Raw genomic sequence first — 25928 nt, forward strand, 5'->3', positions numbered from 1 at the left:
ACTACAGCAATTTGGTCTACCTAGGTGCGCCGGAAGCCACCTTAGCAAGACTGCAAAGAACCCAGAACGCTGCAGCCCGCCTAATCATGAGCGTACCTCCTAGAGTATCCGCCAAACCCGCCATTAAGGCGCTGCACTGGCTGCCAGTCCGCCAAAGGGTGGAGTTTAAGGCCATGTGCACGGCCCATAAACTAATCAACGGATCGGGACCTGCGATTCTCAGTGGTATGGTCACCCCCTACATTGCACCAAGGGCCCTACGGTCTGAGAACGAGCACCTGGCCAACATCCCTAAATTCAAGAGAACACGCACTGGAGGCCGACGTTTCTCTGTCAAAGCGTCCGCTGGTTGGAACTCTCTCCCACGCTCCCTCAGACTGGAGCCCAACCACCTGACATTCAGGAAAAAACTTAAAACCCTTTTGTTCCCTAAATAAACCCTCCACCTCTCTCCCCCTCAGTAGGACTCAATGTTAACAGCGCGGGGATGCCCTCGGGTCACCAGGCGCTATACAAATTGCTAAATAAAATAAATAAATGGCCCCCCTCCAACTCAAGATCGCCGCCATTCAAGCGTGGGAACCCCCGGTCACCCAAACAGAGGTCCGAGCCTTCCTGGGGCTCACCCGGTACTACCGGCGCTTCGTAAAAGACTATGGCAGCAGTCAGGCGGCCTTCGAGAAACTCAAGTCCGCCATGTGCACCGCCCCCGTGCTCCAAGCCCCCGACTACAGCCCGGAATTCATAGTACAGACGGATACCTCCGATCATGGCGTTGGGGCCGTCCTCTCCCAACTCAACACCGAGGGGGTGGATCAGCCAGTGGCCTTCATCAGCCGACGCCTGCTGGCCCGAGAACAGCGCTGGAGCACCATAGAGCGAGAGGCCTTCGCCGTGGTGTGGGCCCTCAAGAAGCTCCGGCCCTATCTCTTCGGTACCCACTTCCGGGTGCAAACAGACCACCGACCCCTGCAATGGCTGATGCAGATGCGGGGAGAGAATCCGAAGCTGTTACGTTGGTCCATCTCCCTGCAAGGGATGGACTTCACTATGGAGCATCGCCCAGGCCAAGACCACACCAACGCAGACGGCCTGTCCCGCTTCTTCCGCCTCGGCGAGGAGATTATCCAAGAGGATGGGTGACTCTCCCTGCCTTCAGCTGGGGGGGACGCATGTTGGACAGGCCTCGTGGCATGCCCGACCCCTCCCCGCATGGCGGGTCGCGGAACCCTGCTACCCCTGTTTCCCGGACAAGAACAACTCCTGCAACCCGTCGGGTCAACCCACGGCCCTTTCCCCGACGGAACCTTGGCTCATGAACACAACAGTCTCGGCTGGCCCGGGTCCCTTCCCGAACCACGGTCTCCGGCCCAGCTGCCATTTTGGACACTCCACGACCAGGCCTCGTGGCCTCGGGTCGACCTCGGCCTCGGGCCCAGCCAGGCCCGACATCGAGGCACCACCATCCACCCAGGGGGTAGAGAGACCACTTGGCAAGTCAATGGGCGAAGGAGTGTCGATGGCTCCCCTCCGCCCGGTTTCGATCACCCTCGGCCTCCCTGGGCGCTGGCTCCACCCCCCTGCTGGGTGTCTGGACTCCCTCATCCCGGACCTCCCGACCTCCAAGTGCGAGGGTCCGGACATCAAAGGGCGCCAGACCTATAACTGGGGTAGCTCCAGAGCAGGAAGGCAGTTGTATCCTGGAGTCGAGAGACACCGAGACAAACTCATCCTTGGAGGCCTGCTGGCGCTGCCGCGGCTCATCCTCTTCGTGAACCATCTTGAAGGCCTGCTGGCGCTGCCGCGGCTCATCCTCTTCGTGAACCATCTTGAAGGCCTGCTGGCGCTGCCGCGGCTCATCCTCTTCGTGAACCATCTTGAAGGCCTGCTGGCGCTGCCGCGGCTCATCCTCTTCGTGAACCAACTTGAAGGCCTGCTGGCGCTGCTGCGGCTCATCCTCTTCGTGAACCATCTTGAAGGCCTGCTGGAGCTGCCGCGGTCCCTCCTTGCGAATCCTCCAGCTCGAGGATTGTGAGCTCCACCCCTGCTACTCCCATACCGGACCGGTACTCAGACTGTCCCGCTACCCCTTTCCCCAAAGAGACTAGAATTGACGGAATCCTCGGATCCTGGTCCCCACTGTATCGTCAAGTTAACCTGCTTAAGAATACCTATAAAAGTATACGTAACCTATCTTGGTGTGGTGTCCATCTGTGGGGGGGAAGTTACTCGTCCGTACGATTACCGGAGAGGGCCCTCGCCAGGAGGCCTCTCCCCCTTGCTCGGCCGACCCTCCGGGTCCCCGTCTAACATATTGCCACCCTTATTCTGGGCGATTAACTTGCAGTTCTTTATTATTGCACGTTTTCATTTATCTTTCCATTATCAGGATGGTGTAATGTATCACGTTTTATGCTTTCATTTCCCATTGTTTTTATTCCTCACACCCTCTAGGCCATACACTCCTATTTCTCCATCTCCTGATGCACGTTTTACCCCATTCTAAGATGGCGCCCACGCTTCCTTGTGTGGTATAAGTCCATCTTCTATTTTGGCGCACCCATTACGAACTAACTTCATCTCGCCACGCGAGTGTCACCCGTTCGTTAGCTCCCCAACACAACCCACAGCTGTACCATTATGCGGAGGACTGGACGATATTTATACTCCCCGACCTTCACTCTCGTAAGTACCGCTTCCTGTGGACGTCCCGTTTAGTATACGTCCACCTGACTCGGACGATTTCTTTAACAGCACATTCCGTATGTCATTTGTTTACAGAATGTTTCATCCACATTGATCCTATGACCACGTGAGAACCTTCTCGTTACCTTGTTCACAGTCACACCATAGTTCAAGTTTTTCACTTTGTATGACACGTGTAGTGTATACATTTTGTGAACTTTATTAGTGGCACTCTTTCTCACCGCCCGAGTAATTTATTATTCACCTTATATGCACACTTTACGAGTTGAACCCAACACTCTCGTTTTGATGCGCTGCAATCTCACCGCACACCTATGTATGCATTTTGCATCACCATCCTTCATTGACGCTGCAAACTAGCATTACCAACAACAATATGAGTTCACATGCGCCACCGCAGATATTCTAAATCACCAGAAGCACCACAGTTGATGATTGACAAGCGTTTTTAACCTATCACATCCTCCATAACGCATGAATAGTCACTTTCTTATATGTAACAGCCATTCCGAGATTCTTCCTACTAAGAGCCCATTACTATCTGTTTTGTTTGTAGATTTATCCCCTGATGAAGGGCAACTCCGATGCCCGAAATGCATTGGGATTATGGATTTAATTTGGAGATCTAACTGAGAGATATTCGAATGATAATTTTGTGAAAATCATAAAGTTTGAAAGACCAATGATCATTGAAGTGAAGAGATCATTAAACCTGTTTGAAAACGGACCGTTTGTTTTAAATTTGTGACTTAATTGAAGACAGGATACAAACATTACTTTGTTTTTCAACGCTGTGCACCAGGGGACAACCCCTAACCAGGGGCTGCATCCTTTTTCCTTTTTTTTTACACAGTGTGCACATGCATGTGACATGTGATGATGCTTGTTAAATTGTACCAAAATGTAAAATTCAATAAACAAATTTAAAAAAAAACAGATAAAAGGCATTGTCATTTACAATGCCAATAGCTTAAACTCTCGCAAGACCTATTGAATTGCAAAGGCTTGTTGTTTATTGTAAGGTGGGAGGGAACTGTGGGTGGTTTGGGAGGCGACACTGACAACAGATGGTGGGAAAGAGAGGCCGGGAGAAAGCACAAAACAACAGAGGGAAGGAGGGGCTGGTAGCATACTGGCAACATGTCAGTCAGCTCAGCTTACCTAATTCAGTTCTGTCAGGAGATAGACAAAACATGCAACATGTAAAACATGCAACTTACACAGGGCTGAATCACCCTTCTCCAACGACCTAGTTGCCTTGGGTCTCTTATCTTGGGTACATTTGTGTTGAGTAGCAAGGGGGGAAGCATGCCACTGTAGTCACACATTACTCAAGGATGCCATGTTATGTTATGTTACCGGGTTTTATAAAGCGCAACAGCTGCCCCAGCAAAGAGGCGTCCCGGCGCTGAAACAGCAGAGGTGACAGAACTCAAAGAGGGCCCTGCTGTACCTACTTGTGCCCCATCTTTTGGCGCAATTGGGAGGAGAAAGGCATGAGTAGTTATGGCAGGAATAGCAATTCTGCGGCATTGATTTCATAGTCCTGATAAAAGCCCTGGGCTCTCTGGACTATGAATTTTTGGGGCTAAACCATGTCGACTTTACAGAGCAATTATTCCCATAACACTCCACTAACAGCATTGTTAAACATACCAGGAACACCGTTATTAAAGGAATACCTAGGTGTTCTAAGGTATAATAATTCCTTTTAAGACCCCAGTAGGAAATTATCCAAAGTGCTCTCTAAAACTTGATTGAGCGCATCCTGGTTTTTATAGACTAGGATAAGACCCGATGATGATGTATGCCACTAGTAGAGTGGATGCTGGGATAACAACAAACTTATCGTGCCTTCTATACAGGGTCAAACATCCTAAATCCATTAAAACATTAGTCTTTTAATGACAATTTATTTTGTAGGATTCTAGATGGTGAGTCCCTGTATCCTGCAATACAAACACAAAGCTGCCTTCGTTGTGTAAACAGGTTTACGTATTTCTTTCTCCAATCTGCAGAGCTCCAAGCAAGCGGAGGCTACTGAGCATTAATGGTTCAACAGACACTTACCCTGAGCTTGTCTCTGGTCCTACTCCTGCCCCGCTGGCAGCAGCAGCAGCCATCAAGGGGAGAAAAGAAGAGTCTGCCTTACAACTCTGTTCAAGTGCAATGCCCATTCTCTTTGATAGTTTTACTGCTGCTTCTCACTATGCTCACAAATTACATCCATGCTTGGACACTATCCAAAACCTCGAAAAGAGTTTCCGAAAAGTAAGCACTGGTCGAATAAAGGAAGTAGCCAATCAGCGAGGTAGTAAAGAGGTTATGCTCTGTGGGAGGGTCAAGGACAGGCTGGACAGGCTTAAACAAATAGAGCCCGCAAATAGAAAGAAAGCAACTGTGAGTAACAAAACTAAAAGCCAATGGTTTGCAATGAGTGGAAGGCATTCCTATGTAAGCTATTAGAGTGTACCCAATACGTCTTTGCAACCATGCAGTTGCGCTGTCTAGTAGGCTTTGACCTAAAAAAGGAAAGCATCTATTACAGATTCAGGTTCTATGCGACCAGGCACATGAAGCACCTAAAGCCTATGTTGCTGTTTCACTTGAACGGTTTTGAACGTACTGCAAGAGACACCGAAATATATCTTGCAGCTCTGTTTGATATCTACAGGTAGTTTGTCCTGAGGAATTTACCGCTTGCGCTAGACATGCCGCTATGATGCCAAACCCTTTAAAACCGTAAAGCAGGAGATTTTGGTTTACGGAGGTTAGGATGGAGGGTGCTAAGTAAGTAATTTGGGAGATTTAGATCTAAATAGAAGATTCATCACCTTTTCAGAAGTGCTTCAAGCATTTTGTGTTGGCTGGGGTCAGTTTTTTCACCATCCTACCTTGGCGTGCCTAGCGGGGGACATTTCTGGGCGCTTCAGCCACCACTAACACAGTATCGATAAAGCTGAGTCGGAGAGGAGAGAAGACTCGTAAAGAACAAGGGGGTTATTTATAGTCCCATTGCGCCGCCGGTGCGTCACTCTTTTGGACGCACCGGCGGCGCAGTGTGCCTGCGCATATTTACATGGCCATGTAAAATCACCCTGCATGACTTTTTATGGCCTTGTAAATATGGGCCCGTTTCACGCATTACTATGCGTGAAAGGGGCTTTCCATGGGGTTTGCTGTGGGTGTTCTCACGCAACATCCATGGAACCTGATACACTTCCAGATTTACAAAGTATCGTAACCTTGGAATGCATCAGAATCCTACGCTTAGAAGAGGTGCGATGAGAAGAAAGGCTTTTATTTTTCCTTTTTGTTTGCTCTTTCTATGCAGCACACATACTAAGAGCAAAACGCCATTAATGATTGTTTTTGTGCAGGAAGCTGTCCCTTCCTGCATAACAACAATCATCTCTGCAACACATGCACCCATACACTATCTTGTAGTTAGGGTGAATTCCTCCCCTTTAATTTTAACCACCGTAGCACAGCAGGAAGGCTTGCTGCGCAGCTGTGCATCAAAATATAGTAAATGAGGCTCCATATATGCAACAATAATGCAGGAGACGGGGAGGCCCCGGCACGGAAGCATGGGATAGGAGGTTATGCGCATACACGCTGACGTATGGGACTTAAATAAATCATGTGAATAGATCAAAAAGATATGTAGTCAAGCTAGGTGTAAATGATTCTGTTAGATTATCTACATACAACCGATCTCACACTGCATACATTTGCCAGAGTATCCAGGCCGGGAGATCATTCGCACATATGAGACCCTGGAATCAGTGGTCGACTTCCTCCACGTGGTCTGGGAGAATATATATATATATAAATAGGCAACGATGTGTAACCCTGTCACCAGTGCGCCCCAAAATTCACTATATATATATATATATATATATATATATATATATATATCAAGACCGAGTTTACCCGGTCGAAACGCGTCATTCTGATGTTGTTGGAAAATAAACCACTGCTTCTTTAATGAACCTACTGAAAGGTCTGTACCTGATTTTTGCATTACCAGCGTTGCTTCAGGATTGTGGAATATATATATATATATATATATATATATATATAAATATATATATATATATATATATATATATATATATATATATATATATATATATATATATATATATATGAGGTACGTGGCGCTCCTTAGGCAACTCACAGCATTCAGCCGATCAGAAGACACAGGAACCAGCAAGACCCGTAGTTTGGTGCAAATATTTTTATTTTAGTATTTTAGCCCGCACCAGTCCGCCATGACGCGTTTCGGCTAGAGATAGCCTTGATCACATGACAACGTCACGAGGGCTGATCACCCTTTTAAAGTGCAATGTGCCATCACATGGGTTAGAAACAGAAGAAATACTATCAATGTTTCTAAACTTTCCACAGCAAATAATTACGGCATGAATGCCCGTATATTTCATAAGTTACACAATAAAAAGCAGCATATTTTCTTATTACTATCAGAAACACTGTAAAACTCTGCACAATATTAGAGTACAAAAATACATGTTTAAATACAAATACAAACTCAGGCACAGGTAATAGAAACTTTTAAAATTCATATAAAAGTTAAAAGCCCATAAATAGTTATATACATATAAAATATAACTAAAATTATAATTCATATATCTACACAATTGATCCAGGTGTGCTATATTAATACCATGGATCAAACCTAAAGTGCAATAATGCCCCAGTGGGCAAGTCCCATAGCCTAAGATGTATACTCAATATTGTGCAAAATCTGCTTAATGTGCAACATTTAGATGATGGCATAAAAGTGCTACCAGTGCATGATAATTAAATAAAATCAAAATTAAGAAATGTCAGTAGGTCATGGAGGGAAAAAGGGGATAAAGTGTATCAGTGCAGAATGAAAAATCCACAGTTTCTAATCAAAATACAATTACTAGAGATACAGTTATTTTTCTTGAACAACTCAACTTAAATTTTCATGGATGACAGGTTTAACAGGTCTTACATATTTACAAACAAAATCTTAGATAGGTGTGGCAATCCTCCCCTGTGTTAAGACCAGACGGTGCCTTGGAATCTAAAAGGATTATATAGCGAGTCTCCAGTTTTCTTAAAAGTGACTCTCTATCACCGCCTCTCCTTTGGGGAGGAACACAATCTATCGCAAAATATTTCAGTAAAGACACATCCTTTCCATGGTTACTCTCGAAGTGCCTGGCTACTGGGTAAGCCTGATCTGCATGAATAATCGCTCGCAGATGTTGAAGTATGCGCTTATGCACTTGTGGCCTGGTGCTACCAACATATCTTAGGCCACATGGGCACTCCAAGACATACACAACAAATTCTGACTTACAGTTTAATTGTTGTTGGATTTTTATTGGAAAGGGTGAGAGAGGGGTAGATACCTCAGTCTTACTGATGCCGTGTTTACAAGCTTTGCAGCTTGTGCATCTTTTAAAGCCTTTACTGTCATTTAACCATGTGCCTGAAACCACTTCAGGACTGCTGGATACTAGACTATCCTTCATGGAGTGTGCTTTACGATAGGTAATGCTAGGATTTCTACTAATAAGTGGTCCAATCACAGGATCACAAGAGACTAGGGACCAATTATCTTTAATTATTTTATGGATACATTTATGTTGTTTATTGTAAGCCATAATGAGTCTAGTCTCACTGTTGGTGTTATCAGTTACAGAGTTGGTTTGTGCCTTTCCTGAGCCCAGGAGTGCAGTTCTATCAATCCTATTAGCTCTAATAGTGGCATTATCTATCGTGTCTGTTTTGTAGCCCCGCTCAACAAATCTGGCCCTGCATGCTGATTGTGCCAATCGGCATTCATCCTCACTGCTACAAATCCGTCTGATACGCAGCATCTCCCCATAAGGGATGCTGCGTATCAGATGTGCTGGGTGATGGCTTCCAGCATGTAGCAGTGTGTTTCCTGCCGTTGGTTTACGGAATAGTCTAGTATGCAATCTTTTGTCACAAACATATAGTTCCACATCTAGGAATACAATGGATTCTTTACTCACGGTATTCGTGAATTGTATGTTCAGGTTGTTATTATTCAATTCCTCTATAAACAGGGTCACCTCTGACTCAGATCCATCCCATACAAAAACCAGGTCATCTATGTATCTTAACCAAAGTTTAACTTTGGTGTTCATGACGGTGGCATATTGCTTCCTCAGGACCTGCTCCTCCCAGTACCCCATGTGTAGACAGGCGTAACTGGGAGAGAAGCAGGCCCCCATTGCCACTCCCCTGGTCTGGATAAACAACTGATTAGCGAAAAGAAAGATGTTGTTCTCAAGACAAATATTAATCATGTCTAGCAACATTTTAGAGTGATCATGGAAACACTGATTACGTCTTTCCAAAAAATGCTGCACAGCCCTCAAACCATCAATGTGGAATATGCTGGTATACAGCGAGGTTACATCCATTGATACAAGGATATAATTGGGGCTCCATATGAAGTCTTGAATCTTACTCAACAAGTCACTGGTATCAAGAATGAAAGACGGCAGGCCCTTCACATGTTCCTGGAGAAAAAAGTCAATATATCTGCTCATGTTCTCCAGTAAGCTGTTGCAAGCAGATATTATGGGCCTGCCAGGGGGTTTATGTACGCTTTTATGCACTTTAGGGATGAAATATATCACCGGAGTCACCGGATGGTCTTTTTTCAGGAACTTATATTCATCCATCGTGATGAGGCCCTTGCTTCTCCAAGCGGATAATTTGAGGTAAATTTCGTTCCTCGAATTGGATGCCTCTTGCATGGAGATACGACGGTAGCACTCCTTGTCGTTGAGTTGTTTGTGGGCTTCCTCTAAGTACATTTTACGTGGCCAGAGGACCACGTTACCCCCTTTGTCTGATTGTCTGATCACCAGGTTCTTGTTGGCTTTCAGTTTTTTGATTAAGGTATGGTATTCCTTGTCTCTGTGGTCATATCGTTTGGTTTGGTTTGCAGTTCTGATTTGTAGTTCCTTGAGTTGTGAAACAACACGATCGTGGAAGATATCTATATTATCCTTGAGCATTAAAGGGCAAAATTTCGACTTTAATTTAAAATTAGTTGCACACGATGTTGGCAATGGTTCGCCCCCCAATGCCTCTTGACTCTCGGTGTTGGTACCAAACTCAATTTGATGCAGTTCCAAAAGTTCTTGCGTTAAGGCTGCACCCAACACAGTGGTATCAGCTTCACTACCAGTTAGATTGGTGGTAGGTGCAGTCACCTCACTGATATTCTCAAGATTCCCACTGGAGCTAGTCCGGGATGCGAAGTGTTTCCGTAGCTTCAGCTTCCGGACAAACTTAAAAACATCAATTTTAGTGGTTGCATAGTCAAAATTAGCCTTTGGACTATACGATAATCCCAACGAGAGTATAGAAATTTCCTCAGGTGATAGGTTCACATCTGAAAGGTTGATAACCGCCTGTGAATTCACTTGTGGAGTCTCTAGGGTAGCTACTGTTGTTGGGCTACCGGTGGTTTGTTCCACTGCTTTTTCGCGCGCTGTTTTCGCGGTTTGCCAGTTACATTTGCGGCGTTTGTTGCAGGCCCGCCTTTCTGCGCGTTTCCTATTTTTGCGCTGGCGCCGGCCGATTGTGTCCCCGAGCGGAGAGTGAGTTTTCGGTCTTGGGTTACCATCTCCATTTCCTGCCCTGGGGTAAATTTGCAAAACCCCGACATCTGTTGACGTCTGATTTCCGTTTCAGACTCGCTCTCGTACTGTGAACTCTCACCAGAAACAGAAGATACTTCATCTTGTCGTGTTGTTCAAATTGCATTTTTATCAGCCTTAGTGGTGGCGGCAGTGTTAGAAAGTTCTTTACCATGTCGCTGCTTGATTTTATCATATCGTTTGGCAAACGTGAAAATTTGGCCATTCTGGTAGTCCAGCCGATCACGCTGGAATTTGTATGCCTTCCGCTTCTTTATTATTTCCTCCTCACGTTTAAGCCTTACTGCCATTTCCTCTCTGTATCTAGTTATCTCGGCAGACGGGGGAAATTTGTCAATTTCAGCGTTAATGGTGTCGATTTCCTCCAACAATTTGACCCTATCGCTTTCAGCGTATTGTATTAGGATCCCCATCAAGCGTTTCGAATTTTCTAAGTTACACTGTGCCCAGTCGGTTAACATCTGGGGGTCCGGTTTCTCATACGATGGGGCTAATAAGATTCGCAGGCCCCTCGGCACCCGTCCCACCTCTAGGTAACCCGACAGCGATGTATGCTCCCACCACTTCGACTGCTCACTTTTGCTACACTTTTCCAGTTTTTTGAAAAGTTCTTTAAGCCCGGGGCTGTGCTCCGGTGCAGCAATGGAACTGGGATGCACAACGGACTCCCCAGCCGGGGGGTCCGTAAACATACCCTTAGACGCCTCCATGCGCCCCCTTAACGTGTCCGCGGACATGGTGTTCTCGGGCAATAGAAACAGCAAGCACACTCAAAAGCACGTCCTACCGGTAGTCCGTGGAAGAAGCGCTTCTGGAACTCCTCACAGGGCAATAGTGTAGTCCGTTTGGCAGCCGCTCCTGGTACTCACTCAGCAGGCTCAGGATGTCCGGACCAACCGACGCTGGTCTTGAAACCTCCGAACCACTTCCGGGTTTTCCTCACGAACGCGGCAGCACTCAGATCCAACGAATCCTGGGGCGTGGCAGCTTCTCCGTACACGGAGCTTGCGAAATTTCCTGAAAGGAAGGTTGCTTCTCGCTGCAACTTCGCCCAACACGAGGAGGGGTCTCGCAACAAGCCAGGGAAGCTTCCCAGCTGAGATACGAGGTACGTGGCGCTCCTTAGGCAACTCACAGCATTCAGCCGATCAGAAGACACAGGAACCAGCAAGACCCGTAGTTTGGTGCAAATATTTTTATTTTAGTATTTTAGCCCGCACCAGTCCGCCATGACGCGTTTCGGCTAGAGATAGCCTTGATCACATGACAACGTCACGAGGGCTGATCACCCTTTTAAAGTGCAATGTGCCATCACATGGGTTAGAAACAGAAGAAATACTATCAATGTTTCTAAACTTTCCACAGCAAATAATTATATATATATATAACATGTTTATTGCATTTTTACATCACAGCACATAAAACACAAGTATATATATGTATGTGTATATGTATATGTATATATATATATATATATATATATAATGTTTATTGCATTTTTACATCATAGCACATAAAACACAAGTATATATATGTATGTGTATATGTATATATATATATATATACACATATATACACATATATACTTGTGTTTTATGTGCTATGATGTAAAAATGCAATAAACATTTAAAGAGATAGGGTACAGAGACACAGGTGTTAGAGCACTCCAGTTGGTTGATAGCTCTTCATCTGTAGTTGTCTACGTGCAGCTGGAAGACTGGGAGGGGACATCATTCATAGGAGGATAGGGCACCAACCCCAAAGACAGACAGAAGATTGGAGGCATCGAAGAAGCACCATTCTCTGAGTTCGGGATCACAAAAAATGTAAGAGGCATGGAGGCTTCGGTGTTGTCAAAGTGGGTTTCTCCGTGACTTCCAGACAACAGGAGAGAAAGCCATTGATTCTAAAGTAGAGGTTTGAGTTGTCTGGGAACACCCCGGCACTGAAAGAGCTCTTGGTGGCAAGAGATGCCCTCTCACAGACAATGCAAGTGATGCAACGCTCAATGACTCGGGGATCACCTCCTTGGTGGGAACAGTGGACACTAAGCTAACCATTCGCCTGCAGAAGCAGTTTGCTTTGAGAACGAAGAAAGCATCCCTCGCCTCCCCCTGTCAAAGTAGGAGCAGCAGAAACATTCCTTTATCCAGATGGTTTGCCACTGAGGGAAACAGGCTACTTCTCAGGCTTCTGTACAACATGTTCACAGTCCTTAATATAGGAGAGTCGGCAAAACAAATACATAGACATAGTCATATTTCTTTGCCAGCTTCGGACACTTATCAAAAAGTGCAAGCAGGGCGGAAGAAATAAACAAGCATTGACAAAGCCAATAGGTGTCGCCTATGTAACATCTATTGGCATTGTCAGCGTGTTTTTTTTAGCCAGGTTGTACCGCAGCGCTATGATGAGGCCAGCGTTGGCCATGTCATACCACTATTATTATTTTCAGCTATTATGAACAGCAGCTGCGCTGTCGTACAACATGGACAACAATCACTGACAAAGCCAATACATCTTGTATAGGCAAGACTTATTGGCTGTGCAGTGCTTGTTTATTTTGGCAGGAGGGGGCAGAGGGAGAAGGGGCAAGCAACAAAAAGGGAGGAGGTGGGGGATGAAGCAACGAAAGGGAGAGGTCGGAAGAGAGGAATGGGCAAAGCAACAATGTGGGAGGTGTTGGGACATGCAACAATGGCAGGTCAACAATGAAGGAGCGGGACCAAATGAACAGGAGGCACAGGTCAAGCAACAACACAGGAGGGTGATATCCCAAGCAGGGATGACTGGGCAATAATGGGGTAGGGGTACTGGGCAAGCAATGATGCGGAGAGGGATGGGAAGACACCTCCAAACACATGCACTCTTATTGAATGCTGCAAGCAGAAGAAAAAAATAGCCCACCCAGAAGGTGTGAGGGACAGGATGACACTCACAAAAAGGAGAAGCCGTACTTGAGCTATGCTCCAGGGGAGGGAGAAACACATAAAGAGAAAGTGAAGCCCACATGCGCTGCCCAAACATGAGCCAGCAATTAAGACTAATGATGAAGTGAACCAATGGTTAGCAATTGGGGGGCTCTAAGCCCTCTTTTAGCTAGCAAAATGTCTTGCAATCAACAGTGCTTGAACTGTCTCTGGCGAGACCTAATAAGAAGCAACCAAGCAACATAATAATTAGCGTGTTCTAAGTCCACAATAGGGTTTTCGTATGGTCCACAGGAGGTCTTTCGTAAACGAAAGTCTTACATTTTTTTTTCTGAATAAACATGTCATTGCTTTATAAAGAGAATGTAAGTTTTATATAAAACCATATGTAGTAGGTTGTGGGTTGTCAATGTTTAGTATGGTATGGTAGGTCCTTGTATAGCACGGTATGGTATGACTATGGTATGGCTTGTCATTGTATAGTATGGTAGGATATGATATGGCCTTTCATTGTATGGTATGCCCTGTCATTGAATAGTATGGTATGATGTGGCCTGTCATTGTATAATATGGTATATTATGACCTGTTATTGTATTGTATGTTACAGTATGGTATGGACTGTCACTGTGTACTACGGTATAGACTGTCATTGTATGGTATTGTTTGCCTCGCCATTGCATAGTGTGATATGGTTTGGCATGACTATGGTATGGCCTGCCATTGTATAGCATGTTATTGTATAATATGGTCGACCACTGAATAGTATGGTATAGTGGTCCTTTTTTCTATTGAGGAAAGAAAGGGAAAAAGAGCATAATAGAAACCAATACTAATACAGACACAGAAGAATTGGGACACCCGCGTTTTCTACAATTGAGAATACAACCTTTAAATCTCATCATCCATATTTCATTACATAATTGCTTAGTTAAATTACTTAGTTAAATTCCAATCCCAATGCGCTTTCTCATAATATTTAATTATTTATGAAAACCTTTAAATAAGATTGTTTATATTGATCCTACTATCTGAAAATAACCTCCATGCTGGAAATACTACACTCCTTGTCCTGTACCCCCCCTCGACATAAACACTGTGCAATATTCACCCACCTATTCACTGCTGATCAGGATAACAGCTCCTCTTGCTCTCCTACATTTGCAGAGATATAAACTCTCTTCTAAATAATTTATTGCAAGAAACCTAGCAATCCACTACTAAAAAGAGCGGGGTTCTGGGGCCAACCATGCTGTGCAATATATACCCTTATGACAGCTACATTTACAAATGTGGAATAAACTATGCAGCTATCATTCACATATTAAATGTCAACTCCTAATAGCGCCTGCCAGGGCATAAGTTAACCGGAATATTCAGAATCCCACCTAAAAATGTACAGATTTTGTTCCAGAACTCACCTAATTTCCCACAAGAAAAAAGCATTTAAACAAAATCTGCATCAGTATCTCCTCATCGTGAACATTTCTTTTACCCCAGCTATGCAATTTCTGAGGAGTATAATATAAATGATACTACGTCGTGTAGTACTGGCTTTTCAACCTGGCACTCAACAACAACTCATGCCCCATACTTTGAGCTTATTAAAAGCATATATCCTTGAAGCAAGACCTAATCTACTGCCCCATTTACCTTGTTGGGCAGTTAAGTCGTCTGAATTACATGACATTAATAAACTGTATATAGCCCAGATTTTAATTCTGCCTTTAAAGACTCCACAGCTGCTATTTTATCCAGTAATATCATTTCCTTTTTCAATTTTAAGATAAATACTCTTATTTGTAGATATTTAAAGAAACTTCGCCGCAGTATTCCATATTTAGCCTTCAGGGCTGCATAAGTGCTATTTGGCCATCTGAAAAGCGACCCCCTAACTTCTGAATCCCTGCTTTCCTCCATACCAAACGGTGTTCATCTTGGAACACTTTCGATAACTGAGAGGACTCCCAGAGTGGAGTATAGGCAATATACCAGAATATCCCAAGTTTGCAGTTCAGGGTAGTCCTGATTCTATATGCTACCTAAACTGTCTTGAATCAAACTTTTTCTTATAGTAACTAGGCACCATGATTCTTAACAAATACCCTTTAGATTCCTTTTCCAGTGTTAATTCAAAGATGCTCGTCACGATCCCCGATTCATAATGCCACCCACTGCTGCCCATTATTAACGGTTCAATGAATTGCATCATAGCAGGCGAGAGGTAGTACTTAAAGCAGGGTATGGCCCAACTGCCTCTATCCAGTGGGAGACCTAAGAACGTCAAAGCCCTTCTCACTCTCCTATATCCCCAGATGAAATTATTGTATATACGGTCCAGCTTGTTTAGTCAATCATCAGCTACTCCTAATGGAATGTCCCTGAATAAATAGAAAACCTTAGGAAGTACTGTTGATGGAGCAATGTCTCGGAGAGAAGAAACTTTCTCGGAGCAATCCACTTGTTAAACTCACTAACAAGTTTATAATAAAGTTTTGTGGAAACTAATACTCATTTAGGCGAACACTTTTGGGTTAGCAAAGCTTGGGTATGGATGTACTAACGCAGAGAACATTGAAGAAGGACTAATATCGCTTTAAACTGGAAATCTGTTTTGCGCATGCACCAACTACATCTACGTAGTATGACGAGGTAATACTTGGAGGGAAATTCTGGTGCATGAGCTATTAACATGGCTATTAACATGGCGAATGAAGACTTGCATGCATGGCACCTGCTTATCTGAAATGATAGCAAGCTATTTACTAATGCTAACGCGGGGATAAGTCTAATAAATAAAATGAGATAGAGTAGAGGTGGGTGGTATACAGTGCAAACACTTATTTGGAGATATTAACACCTGTCTTTTGACTTTTATCATTAGTGCGTATTTGGGCCTTTCTTGCGTAACTAAATGAGCTGAATGACTCAAAGTCTGAACATGCCCACTGAGTGAAGCCATGAAGATCAATGACACAGCAGTTGAAAGGGAGCCAAGATCGAGTGCTACAGCCTGGGTACGGATGGTGCAGAGTTCAACAGTGAAAAGTTTATCATAATGTCTTAATGTTTCAATATTGTTACATGTAGAATATGGGAATAAAATGTATGAATAAAAAGTAAGGGGTTGGGTTTACGGACAATAGTTTACCTGAATTTTGTGACCTGTAAGAATGGTGTGATGAAGACCTCCTTTTGCCGGACCAATCAAATTTTGTATTTTCCCGATATTAAAACATTAATGGGTGGAACATGCAGAACGAAAGGTATAATTAGGATGGCTTTAGTTAGTCAGTCAGAGCGGAGACCTGAGAATGCAAGGGAGAGAAGCTGATGCTATGAGATGCTGAGTTGCTGATGAAGAACTGATCGCAGAACCTGAAGCAGAAATTTCTATCCTAATTTAATTGGGTTAGTTCTGAAGATTACGGAAGAATCGCGAGGAGGAAGAGAGTGTCAGAGAGGGGTGTGGCGCAACCGTCGGTATCTTAGAGAGGGTAACTTTACTGTCCTGACGTCTTTGTCTCCTGAATCTATCTCAGGGGACCCCCACCAGCCCTTTGGCCAGGGGGTTGGTCTTCAATACCACCCTTGGTACACATAAGTTTCTGTTATTTGCTATTTATTTTTAATCTTTTCTCTCTGTCCGCTCCCTTTCCGGCATCAATTATTGCGTGAGTCAGAGTTAAATGCATTGAGTTTATTAATTGAATTTTCTCTCCTATGAATGATGGTGACTGCACTGTATTGCGATTTTTCAGGTGCATCTAAAAAGTTAGATAAAGATTTGAACACTTTTTGAGTCTGTGGTGATTTACCTAAAGTATAGAAAAGTTAGTTTATGTTAATTATCACCATCAACTAGATTCAACTAATGGTCCATCGACCAGAGGAAAGAACTTATTGATCTGCGAAGGGTTAGTTGAAAATTGAACAGAAGTATTGAATAAACTAATCCTAAACAGTTTGAGAAAATATATATAACTTGAACCCCCCCAGCAGCGGTTTAACCACTGGGAGTTTTATGGGCCCAGGTGAATATGTGGTAGTGGAGTATCTGCTGTTGGTGAACCTCTGGATCAGTTTTCCGGTAGCAGAGCTATGGTTATTATTGACTAGTTTGGGGATAAGTATTAATTATCGATTTATATTTAACAAAAGAGTTAGCATCTTGTTTTATGTTGTCTAGAAGCACAGTGCAGTGGATACCTGGGCATCCCAGGAATTGAATTTTGAATAGCGGGAGGTGAGAGAAGCCACACTGCAGAAGGTTACTCGTCTATTGTTGTAATTCTGAGACGCTACGGAGGACTGGCAGTGTTACATTAGGGACTATATCGTATAAAAGTAGAGTGCGAATGATAGCAGAGGTTGTTACCAGAGGGACCTAAGCCTTATTTCCCAAAAGGGGTATCGCTGAAGTAGAAACAGGTACTCCCGAGCATGAATGAAGGGTAAACAGTGGTGTTACTCGCAATGAGAAGAAGTACTTATTTACTTCGGAATAAGTTGAATCTATCTTTTGTTTAGTGGAGCAGACAGAGTAGCGCGGTTTTATGTTGTTACTAATTAATTTTTATTAAGAAAAGATGAAGAAATAAGTTATCGTATTACCTTGTGAAGGGAGGGTCAGTCCCAGGAGTTATACTGACATCACAGAGAGCCATGCTGGGATTAGTCAAAGCAGCAGGCGTGAGAAGGGAGCATCAGTAGTAAGGAGCAATACTGACGTCACAAAATGGCTGCGCTAGTATTGGTTAGACGAGCAGCGCAAGCCTGAGCTTTGATTGGTAGCTAGATAGAAGGTTTGCTAGGATTGGTTAAAAAGAAATTGTATGTTGAATTCTGATTTGGTTGATGGTGTGAGTCGAGCTCAAATAGTACGAGAGGTAGGTAACAGAGTTCAAGGGTTTACGGAAGACTCTTACGTATATCGTTCGTCTAAAATGTATGGAGAAAAGAGGAAGATGTCGTTAATAAAGAAAATTAAGAATTTCTTTATGACAGATAAGCCTGTGTTGACTAAAGAAGGAATTTCTATTCCACCAACGAAAACGCCTGCTTCATTTATTTATGTATTTTTTAAATTAGCATTTTCAAATACATACAATGTCTAACATGTAAACAACATACAGACCATAGTAAAACAACATCCATCATCCAGTATATTGCAATTTGACAATGTCACCTTAAGATATCTCCTGGCATAGTATAGCTATTATGCAAAATTATTCAACATGGTACAAGTATAAATATTCAATCAGGTATTTCCAGTAGTCTCTGAGTTTGGAGCCAGCGGGCAATTCCTCCTCATATGTTTGCAGAGCGTCCTTGCAGTACGTCATATCCTGAATCCACTGTTTGATTTTTTTAATCTTTCTACTTCCCCAACATAGCGATAATCTGCGTTTAGCTAGGAGTAGAGCAATTATGCAAAATTTGCGCTTAGTAGCACGCACACCTGGAACAATACCTAGTAAACACGTACAAATATTGCACACAAGGTTAAATTCCAACATAACACTCAGAATCTCCACAATTTTCACCCAATACTCATTTACAGCTGTGCAGTACCACGCTAAATGTATAAAATCTGCCATATCGGCTTTACAGCGTTGACAGTTTGCATCTGTGCGCAGGCCATATTTATAAAGCCTTGCCGGGGTATAGTATGTTTGATGCAGATACTTATAGTGCACCATACGTAGGTTTCCATTGGGTGTTAGCATACCAGTTAGAGAACAAGGTACAGTCCATTCCTCCTCTGTGAGTGGGTCGTCTAGTACCACATTCCATTTCCTTAGTGTTTTATGTGTGGTCTCAGCTATATCTTCTTGCAATGTGGCATGAAGTTTAGAGACCATATTTGTGTTGCGAGGTTCGGTAAGAATCAACTGTAGTACCAACAATTGTGATGGCTTCGCAGGGTACTAAGGGTATAATTTCTTGACCGCTCCATGCAGTCTCTAATATGTGAAGCGAAACAGTAGTGTCTGCTTGCTAATCTATGCAAGTTCATTGGGTGTTCTAAAAGTGCCATCCTGGTACAGTTCTCCTACAGTGTCAATTCCCACTTGTTTCAGTAGACCCATGCCTACCTCTTCCTGGGTAACTGAAAGCTCTGGGTGATGGTGTAATGGTAATGTAGGGGTATATAACGGGAGTTTATGCGCCAGTTCACCCATCTTACGCCAGGCTGCATTGTTCATATCTATAGTATTTATATCACGGCTATGCAATGGGGGTCTACGATGCGTTATGACAGCAGTCAATGGTATTGGGAGTGCATCCCCTTCCTCAATGGCCACATGAGTGAGATAAGGGACTGTGTGATAACAATAATGTGCGTATTGTGCTTGCGCACACAAAAAATACAAAAGAAAATCCGGGACTTTAAAACCCCCGCGTGATTAAGGTAGTGTGAGAGCACGCTATTCAATACGGGCCTGCTTGCATGCCCATATTAGTCGATTCACAATTGCAGATAGCCTGTGAAATACCGCTGCTGGGGGAGTAATAGGGATATTGCTAAAAAGATACAGAAATTTGGGTAAAATTACCATCTTGACAATGGCCAGACGATCAGCCAACGTTACGGGTAATTGAGTCCAAAGCCCTATTTTGTCCGCCATGATACTAATCTCCCTGCCATAGTTTGTGCGGATCACTACTTCTGGGTCCCGATGATACTACACCCATAAGTATTTTACAGGTTTTGATTGCCATTCTAGTGGGAATTCAGTCGGGTGTGGGTGTGTTGTCTGTTAATGATATGAGAGATTTGGACCAATTAATTTGAAGACCAGATTGTCGTTCGAATTTAATATATTCCCTAAGTAGGGGGGCCAAGTGAGTCTCAGAATCCCGCAGGTATAGCATCATATCATCCGCATATAAAGATGTATGCAGCGGTCTATGCTGAAATTGAAATGCTGAATAGTGATGTTTTTGACGGATCTTACATGTATGCGGTTCAAGGGCTATCACAAACAACAAGGGGGACAGTGGGCATCTCTGCCTTGTTCCCCTCGCAATTGGAATGGCATCTGATATGTAGTTGTTAACCTTAATACACGATGGAGGTTCAGTATATAGGATTTGCACCCATTGTAAGAAGATGGGTGGAAAGCCCATCCATCGTAAAACAGTGTGGAGATATGACCATTCAATAGAATCAAATGCTTTTGCAGCATCTAAGAGAACTGCAACTGCTTTTGTGTTGGGGGTGAAATAATGTGATAATGTGAATAGTGTTCTGGTGTTATGATTTGTCGCTCGAGAAGGTATGAACCCAGATTGATCCGGTAAGATGAGATTAGTCATCAGTGGTTGTAGTCGAACAGCTAGGATTTTGGCCAAAATCTTTGTATCTACATTAATTAGGGACAGCGGTCGATATGATTCGCAACATTCTGGGCCTTTTTTGGGCTTCAAGAGAGCAATGGTGGGCAGTAATATTTGCTGGTAATGGGCATCACCGTACATTTGAACCAAATGGGGGGCTAACTGGTCTACAAATGCTTTATAAAATTCACAGGTGAAGCCATCAGTGCTTTACTGTTTGGGAGCGATCTGATAATTTCAGTTTGCTCTTCCACTGTTACTGGCAGGGACAAGTAGTTTCTTTGCGTGTCTGAGAGCCATGCTATTGCCACATCGTCCAGATATTCCATGATTTCAGAGGGCTGTGCAGTGGGTTGTGACGTATATAATTCACTATATGTTCTCATACATTTGCGCAGTATCCCCTATGCATCACGCTGTACCTACCCATTGGCATCCCTGACAGCTAGAACTACTTGTGGTGGATGACTCATAAAATCTTGGAAGCTAATACCATACCTGGTCGGCCCCCCTCACTATAGGACCTTGCCATCTGTCGTTTTAAGATATAGTTAAGCTCATCCTCCGCGTTTGTCTTATATTCGGTCATTACAACCCTTATGTCACCCAATATCTTTGCGTCCTGTGTGCGCTCATGTTCACGTTCCAGTTTGGTTAGTGTGGCCTCTCGCATGCTGAGTTGCTTACATATGTCCTTTAATATACCCGTGTTGGGGCTTATACATACTCCGCAATGGTAGCCTTAAAGGCTTCCCAGAGTATGCCAGAGTCCTCAGTGGCGGGTTTATTAAATTCAAAGTAATCACTGATAGCCTGACTAATAGCTTCAGTATACACCTGATCTAATAACGCTTTTGCATTGAATCTCCATTCATAAGGGGGCGGTACATAATGTGGTACTATTATGGACAGCAATACAGGATTATGATCCGATAATGTTTTGGGTAGATGACATATATTACGTGTCCATAGCACTACATCTTTGGTACCCAACCAGCAGTCTATACGAGACCAACTGCTGTGCACTGCTGAAGAATGCGTAGCCTCCATACGTCCAGGATTATGTGCTCTTCAAATGTCATGGAGGTGTGTTTCAGACATAATGTCCTGTAACATTTCTACTGCATTCCGGTGTGGTTCTGTTGTAGTACCTGACCTGTCTAGATTGTCATTTAGTGCAACATTGAAATCGCCCCTCCAGATTACAGTCATGTCAGATAAGTCATTGATTTTATGCCAGATTGTGTGATAGAAATCTGGGTTGTCTATGTTGGGGTCATAGACATTGATCAACGCTAGCCGCTGCCCCCTTAGTTTCCCCGTGATAATAATATTGCACCCCAGGTCATCTGTGATAATATTGTCTACATGAAATTGCGTCCCTTTTTTGACCAAAATCATTACCCCCCCCTAGAGTATGAAGAGTATGACGAAGTGTACATGGACTCTGCCCATTTATGCTGAATGTTACTTTTGCAAGTAGGTGCAAGGTGTGTTTCCTAGAGGAGGGCAATATGATGCCTGTCGAAGTACGTAAATATTCGACAAATTGTTTTCGGGTTGCTAAGCCCCCTGAAATTCCAAGTGATTACATTTAGGTGTAATGGGCGTAGTTTAGTAGTAGCCATTCTTAGTTATTGACATATAGCGTGATGTATTTTGCTATCTACGTGGTTTGTGCATATAGCGTTCCATAATAGAAGTCCAGCGACATTAATCATTGTGGAGTGAACCTGGATATCCGCGATGTCTCTCAAGTACCAAGTCTGCACAACATTTTCCAAACATTTTCCCTCCCACCCCTCACCCACTTCAGCATCTCAACCATGCCAAAGCCATTCCCTTAGTTGAAAGAACAGCATAACGGAAACCTTTCTTAGGGCACTCTCACCTAGGGGGTTCGCCAGGTGCACACAACTACATCCATCGTAGTGGATGTGGTCAGGTATACATTAGTAATGCAGATCTAATATTACCAGAACAAAACAATTATCACATAGCCTGTACATATAATAAGCACATCTTGGTAGTATATGAAATCAGGAAGCGCCAGTCCCCCCGCCCATGTCTTACAGTATAACAAACCATTCAACCTGAAGGCCTAAAGAAAGGAGAATGTAAAAAAGCTATATCCAACTCCACCCGCTTGTTGATACCAATAGAGCAGCAATGGAATTCTTTTTTTTTTTTTAAAGATTTTTGGAAGACCTTTATTGATAAAGAAGGCAATTACAAATCAGCAGGAGCCCTGGGGCTCACCCATACGGTACATTACAAATTACTAAAGCACAAAGGATTCGTTACAGAAGGACTGAGGTCTAATTTTAAAAGTTTTCCTTGTAGGATAGACATGATCAGGATAACGTGATGTAACAGGCAATACTGGTGTAAAACAATCAGGATAGACAACCTTGGAGCATAAGAAAACACCAGAGTCGCTGCGCAGCACCCAGGAAAGACGCGTCTAAAGCCCAGGGAAGGAAAAAAGGGGAAAGAATAGAAGGCCCATAGAACAAAAAGAAAAACAAAAAGAAAGCAGCCCCACCCCCCAAGTACCCCCACCCTGCACCCCTGCAGCTGGCTACGGCCTGACCCCCCCTAGCAGTGTGCCTGTCGCCCGAGAAAGGAGTCCCGAAATATAGAGAGTAAGAAAAGGATAGAATCCTAAAACTCTCAGAAATAAAGAAGAGTGGGGAGGAGCCCACTACCCGTCCCCCAGCTCCGCCGTCTCATACCAACAGTTCCTACAGTGGTCTGGCGCCCAACAATTATAATATGCCCAATATGCCGAGAAGTTGGAGTTGCAGCAGCAGCGCGCAATATTTGTAAAGCAACAACACCCAGTCCAAGCGCAAGCCCCCGCTACAATCTTCTGTCCCTACCGATACAAGTTCGGGTCCCTCAAAGAGACTAGGTCCCTCGCCGTCCCACCCACAATAATGGCTCAAAAGTAGGAGTCAGTAGCCCGATGGCCATAACACAGTCCCAGAGCACAGAGTGGAGCACAGCGGCGATAACAATAAACAGAGTACCGACAATATGTCCCCCTCCGTCACGATCAGTAACCAGAAATCCACCAGTCCATTACTGGAAGCTTCTATCCTTGTCCCGTTCTCTCCTTACCACTGCAGACCCGCACGGTTGATGTAGGTACAGACAGCAATCCCGGGAAGACATCACGGTGCAGGTGACCCGGTGCATGTAGGGCAGTTAAATCCAGGAGTACCAAAGAGAGCGCCGAGTGTGCCAACTTACACTCTCCGAGTGTAGCCAGGGCAGGGAGGGAAACCGCTGTGTACATCTCCTCTCGGAGCGAGTCTCGGGGGTCCGCGAACATGGCAAGGAGGGAGGGCTCGCGTCGTGGCGAAGGTTCCAGATCATACGATTTCGGGAGCCACTCTCCCGTGACTGATGGCAGTGACAGGCTTGGGGTCACGAGGGTGCCACCGACTCCAGAGGGCACCACCGGAGCACAGGCGAAGGTGGAACAAAGAGCGGCGCGAGTCTCTGCGAGTCGGCCATCTTGGGGCGAGTTGAAGCACTGAGGACGCCATCCATCTTGTCCAGCAGGGCATAGCCAGAACGTAGAGCCTCAGATCGGAAGGAGAGGACCGCTTCCAAAATGCTCCCATAGCTGTAAGAGGGAGCACACAATGTATCAGGCATGTTTCTCCACTCAGCGAGTCCAAAAACACCAATCACGGCCATTTAGTCATGACACACAGCAGCATGTCCGCCATAACATCAGGCAGGGAGACCCCAGGTAGGAACAGGCAGCGCACCCCAGAAGGACAACCGGGCGTGCTGCGAAGTCAGATGCCTGAGCCTGGGTGCAGACAGTAGTGTAGTTCGTCCAGTAGTCGTTCCGCTTGGTTTCAAGTGCCTGGCCAGGTCGGAAGCCCATCGCCAATAGCGGGACGGAATGCAGGCAATAAGCAAACAAATCACAGTGCAAGTGACCGTAGCGTTAAAGTTATAAACTGGTGCAGTCGCCGCAGAGCCATCCGTGCAGCGGGACGTGGATACAGGGTCCGCTGGCCGGTGATAGCTTCCAATCGGGTTCTCACCTCCACTAAACCCGGGGGAGCGCGTCTGATGACCGGCCTCGATAGACACGCGAGGCCCCGGTCTGCACGCCGATGCGGGCCGCCAGCTGCGTCCAAGCGTTTCTCCGACTTGCCACGGAGCAAAAGCTTCGGGATTTCGCGGTGGGTCAGCGAAGTGCGTCTGCTGTCGGCATCAGCCACTGCGGTGCAGGATATCTGGCAGGAGAGGCTTGAAGGCGGAGACGGTCCCCGGAGCCGAGGGACTACACGTCCGCTCCGAGCGCCATCTTGGCTCCTCCCCCCAGCAATGGAATTCTTAGTGCACATTTCTTCTCCTAATATCAATACGTTCCTACCCTATACAAGCTTCTAACACATCATGGTCCAATGGCATTATAACTATTGTCTACAGAGTTCAGTAAATACGACTCTCTTCCATCGATGAACAGAAACTCACTGTCCATGGTCGCCTCTTGTAGCAGGACAATATATGCATAGTTCATACATTACCACCTTGTGTAATCTGTGTTGCCACACGCTATCATCAAGTTGCTGCCCAGTCACATGTCTGCCATGCATCTACATTTGTCCGTACGTAGAATAGACATCTTACATTCCCAGCAGTAATTTCTCGTGACCAACCAACTACTTCTAGTTCAATGTACATAATGGGCGACATGAGTGTTCCCACGGTGTTGTACGTTGCCATAGGTGAAACATATCTCCCAACAGTCCATATTAAGAATAACACACAGATTGTCTCACATCCAAATCCAACTCACTCTGAATCCTGCTGTTGTTCAGTTTGCTGTTGCTCTTTACGCTTGCTGGCTATTTTCTTAAGGAAGTCTTGTGCCGCCTTCAGTGTCAGGAGGATGGTAGAACGACCATCCCATGTTACCTTCAGCCTGGCTGGGTAGAGCATTGCATAGTCAATACCTAGGTCACAAAGTTTCTTTTTCGGAGGGTTGAAGTCCTTTCGTGCTATTTGGACTGACATTGTAAAATTCGGGTAGAATGCTAGCATGTTGCCCTGGTAGTTGACTTGCTGCTTCTCTCATGCCATCCTCAATACTACGTCACGATCCCTATAATTGAGTACACGGGCGACAATAGGTCTCCGAGCGGCGCCCGGTGGCGGCCGTGGGGCCAAGGATCGATGCGCACACTCCACTATCAGGACCGATGAAAAATTATT

General features: G+C 44.7%; 1 long non-coding RNA gene across 1 annotated transcript in view; it reads left to right on the forward strand.

Moving 5' to 3' along the window:
* The first annotated feature begins 2570 nt into the window (after nucleotides 1-2570).
* Nucleotides 2571-25928, forward strand: part of LOC147712530 (uncharacterized) — a 153529-nt gene continuing 130171 nt past the window's right edge. Inside the window, exons 1-2 of the long non-coding RNA XR_015295753.1 lie at nucleotides 2571-2685; nucleotides 16225-16357. This is a non-coding gene — a long non-coding RNA (uncharacterized LOC147712530). The remainder of the gene's footprint in view (nucleotides 2686-16224; nucleotides 16358-25928) is intronic.

Source organism: Lissotriton vulgaris, chromosome 5, assembly GCF_964263255.1.
Source record: "Lissotriton vulgaris chromosome 5, aLisVul1.2, whole genome shotgun sequence".
Lineage (NCBI taxonomy): Eukaryota > Metazoa > Chordata > Amphibia > Caudata > Salamandridae > Lissotriton > Lissotriton vulgaris.